We start from the raw sequence: 4,498 nt of genomic DNA, 5'->3' as shown, positions 1-4,498 counted from the left end.
TTTTTTTTTTCATGACTGAATTCCAGGATTGCCAGTATTGTATGACACTGCGCTGTGGGAGATTGCATTGTACTCATCAATGTGGATCTGTGGGCATAATCATGCATCTGTCAATATGTTTTAATGCCGTGCACTAGCCAGCCTGTAGTTGTTTGTAGGTGTGTGTCAGCATGTGTGCTAACTGATTGTGTGTTGTTGTCTGTCCACAGTGGAAGGCGCTGTGGAAGGAGTAGCAGGCCAAATTTTATGAAGAAGCAGACAGAAGGAGAGACTGCTTCATGCTCAGCAGCACCCTGACTGGTCAGCCAGGGACAAATATGTATGCGCTCGCGTACATGTTTACATCAGTATGTACTGTCACTGCAAAGAGTCTTGTTTTTATAAGATGATATCAGATGGAAAGTCTAATGTGTTTGTTTTTGTATGGTGGACAAAAAGAGATAGACAGAGGGGAAAGGCTTCCACTAAGGTTAAAGGTCAGACAATATTGATGTGAATCACAGAATGTTTCTATGTGAAATGTGATGAAAACTGGATGGTGTGACTCATCTTATATATCCTGTAAACCCCCCCCCCCTCCTATAAACCAAACCAAAGAAAATTTTATTCACCTTCATTTTTTCCATAACTGTCCTTGAATCATGTGTTTTCTGTTTCATCCTCTCTCTGCAACTTATTTTTTTCTTTTTTCTTCTCTTTGTGTGACTGGTGTCCTTAAGATCAGCCTGTTGCCCTTCCTCCAGGTCTCCATGGTACAGAGGACGTCTTGTAGGTGCTCTTGATCCACATCTTCTCCCTGATCCATAGGTGAAGTACATTAATGTACTTAATATTATATATTTTTTTTTAATTAAATGTACTTAATATTTTAATTCTACAAATTCTGTCCACTCTGTACATACGAGATACTATGGCATGTCTGTCCATCCTAGAAGAGATCTTCCAATATACAACCAGTAGGCTACACTGCTGCACTGTCCTAAGATATGATGCCCCTTTTTTTCTCTTTCTGGTCATCTACATGGTTTTATGATTGTGTTATGATTTCACATCGACCATTCTGCTTATGCACTATTTCTTAGCTACTGTCAATACTGCAGTAAAACTACACAGTGCAATACACAAGCAAATAAAAAAGAAATACACCCAGACTCTCTTACATTTGAATTTCTTTAAATGTTATCAACAGCAGACATTTTCACTTGTCACAGCGGAAAATGCACAGGCGTTACTAATAATATTAAATATAGACCTATGTCCCAGGAAGTCATGCCAGTAAGAGACCCTGGAACAGTCAGACAGCTGGACTATAGCCATGGTTAATGTTATTAATTACATTTGTGTTTGACAAGTCAAAATGTCTGCTAATTCCCTCTTTCTCTGCGGTGCTGAATAAGTTTTTTCTCACTGAACAATTATAGTTTTACACTACCTCATGTTTTAAATAGATTTGGGATATTTTTTATAAAAACATGCACATAATTTCATTGTAATTAACCCTGGTATTCCTTTCCCCCTTTTCCCCCCTTGGATTTTGAATTTCAATGTATTTATTTGATAGGGGAGATGTAATAGTTCATAGCTCCAATACAAAACCTGAAACTGATATGAAACTGGTATTGCTATTCCTGACTCATTACTCAGTAACAATATCTGTGATCATTTAATAGGCAGTAATTGAAAAAAATACTTAATACATGTTAACTCCATGTAGTCTGTCTGCTTTAAACTACAGCTGAGCTGTGTGTTTAGCAGGTGTAACATGAACCTTATAGACAGTGACCTCTAGTGGGAGTATTTTCTATAAGACACAAAAGATGAGTTTAGGACAAACCACAGCTGCATAACTACAGCTTGAGGATACAGTAGTACTTTTAAGAGACTAGACACACAGGTTATAATACAGGTCATAACTTGTCTTAAGCTCCAAACTGCGGAGTTGAAGGCAGATCAACAGTATTTTACAGACCCAGTTGTGTCACAAAGTACTTCATGACCTCACCAGATCATCTACGCTGCTGTATAGGCTGCTTTATATCTGCCTGTTACAACTACTTGTTGATGTGTGATATGTAGAGCTTATCCTTCTCCTCAGTCAAAATGTGACTTGTCTGCTCGCTGTCTTCATTTGTGTTGTAGCAAGTTTGACATGGATGTATCTCAGCTAAGACAATATATCATGTGAAAATAAGTTAGAAGTCTTTTTTCTGCCAGAGAATGCTGAGTTATGTTCTTCCTCAGCATAACAATGAAAATGGATTACTATACATGCAGTGCTCTATATACAGGAACATGTTAAATTCAGCCTCACAATAGAAAAAAATTACCCTGAAAGAGTAGAGTGATATGAAAGATTTAGTTCAGCTTGCCCTCAGAAATAATCTAATTATAGATCCAAATGAGTTACCTCATGCATTGTTAAAAAAAACTATTAACTATTAAGTAACTATACTCTTTTAAGTATATGCTGGGAACCGGGTGAACAGTGGATGTTTTTGCTCAGAGATCACCATTTGCATAAAAATAAGTACTGTGTCTGTCAGGGATGGTTTAATCGAGTAACAACCCAAGAGCTGTTGGGGTTCCACCTATGGCTATAGCACAGCAAGAAGGAGGGATTTAAACAAAACTACACAGGTCAGACTATCTATTCCCCCAGTTATGTCGACCCTCAGTATTGTGCCTATTCCAGTTTATCAGCGTGTTCATGCGCTGTTGTGCACTGCAGGCGGTGAGTGCCAGTTCTGCTGCAGTTTTGAAACTAAGCGAGGCATACTCTGGGAGGTTTATTAGTCCTCCTCTCTCTCTCCTCAGGGCATGGCAAAGGCAACTGTGGAGAGACACTGCCACAAATAGACTCTCTAAATATGGAGGGCTTCAGTCAAGAGAAAATGCATGATCGAATTTTGGGCCTCTCCACCAAACAGCTTCTATAAAAGGAACAGAAGACAGAAAAGAGGCTGAACAGTTGATGACACTTTCTGCTGGAATATGTTTTGAGTGTTTGTAGCTGTGTGTTAGTGTGGGTATGTGGCCGCTTACACCTGTGTGTGTGTATCTACAGTAAATGTGCAATCATCTGTGCTTGTAAGGTTACAGCTTTGCCTTTGTAAGTTTGCTTCAATGATATTTTTTGTCTGCCCACATGTTTAGCTTTGATGCTCTGCTGCATCAGTGTTAGATCTGACAATAAATAACTCACTGGCTTTAAAATTAATATAAGATATAAGCAGCACTGACATTTATGGCACACTTATGTTAAAGAGCATTTACAAAACAAGTTGCAAATTGCTTGTGGATTCAAAGGGACTGTGTTTCATAAAAGGGACAATATCTAGATAATTTAGATAACAAAAAATGTACAGCTCAGCTTTTCTGTGATAAAAAAGTAAAAAACTTGATGTGTCGCTCAGGATGCCAATAGACCCTTGCATGTTAAAAGATAAAATAAATATAAAATGGGAAAGTCCCATTACTAATTTATCTGGTTGCAAACTGGAATCCAGCAAAAGAACAATCACATCATTTTAACACAAAGATCTGTGGTTTATTGATCAAAAGGGGTTATTTTATAGAGATCCAAAGTCAGTGTCTTGCTTTCTACCATCAGAGTTACATGCAAAGATCTTTTGGGGGTAAAAAAGAAACTTAATGAGAAATGGAAAATTTTATCACAATCAGTGATAGGCAAGAATGCGCCAAATCAGCTCTTACTGGGCAAAAATCACTTTGAATGTAGGCATATTTTCTTCTTGAGTACTACCAGACTCTTCAAACCTGCAATAACTGATTTATTTGGCCACCGGCTGTGACATACATCACTGATTTATAATCATCTTTTAAGCTGATAATTCAAACTTGACAGGAAACAATGAGTGAACCAAAACAGTAAACAATAAGCTGAACACTATGAATAGCTGAACAAACTCCATAGGACTGAGGAGAACAGGTCAGGTGATAATTCACATACAAGTAGTCCAATAAGGTGTTGTTAATATAACAATATTGATTATAGCCCCTTTAAAGCTCCCTCGCCACATTTAGTATCATATCAGTAAGCATACATTTCTGGAGGAGTTTTGAGCAGTTGTGACAAGGAAAGAGTTTCCCCGTTCACCTGTAGCAGAAGGAGGTTCAGCAATGCAATGACATTTTGACTTTGTTATAGACACATGCGCTTCCTGTTGGTTTCCTTACATGCTGTGGTGTGGCAATGCACCATACTGCCCTGGAGTTGACCCTATTCTCTGACTTCACACACTGTGGACACTAAGAATATATAAGTCTTTTGTTAATTCGATAACATTGCAAATCAGACTTCACATAAAGAAAGAGTGAGAGTCTGTAAAAATCTACCCCTCAATCACATATTTCATCTGATCCAAAATATGATCAGCTGAAGATGCTTCCACACTGACTATATTATAATAATGAACACATGCCTTCATGAGTCAGCCTCCTTCATCCCACAGCCAGGACTGTGTGTGTGTCTGTGTGT

The sequence above is a fragment of the Morone saxatilis genome, unplaced genomic scaffold, assembly GCF_004916995.1.
Source record: "Morone saxatilis isolate NCDOM2014 unplaced genomic scaffold, NCSU_SB_2.0 Contig11, whole genome shotgun sequence".
NCBI classification, from domain to species: Eukaryota; Metazoa; Chordata; class Actinopteri; family Moronidae; genus Morone; species Morone saxatilis.
This window is presented reverse-complemented; position numbering follows the sequence as displayed.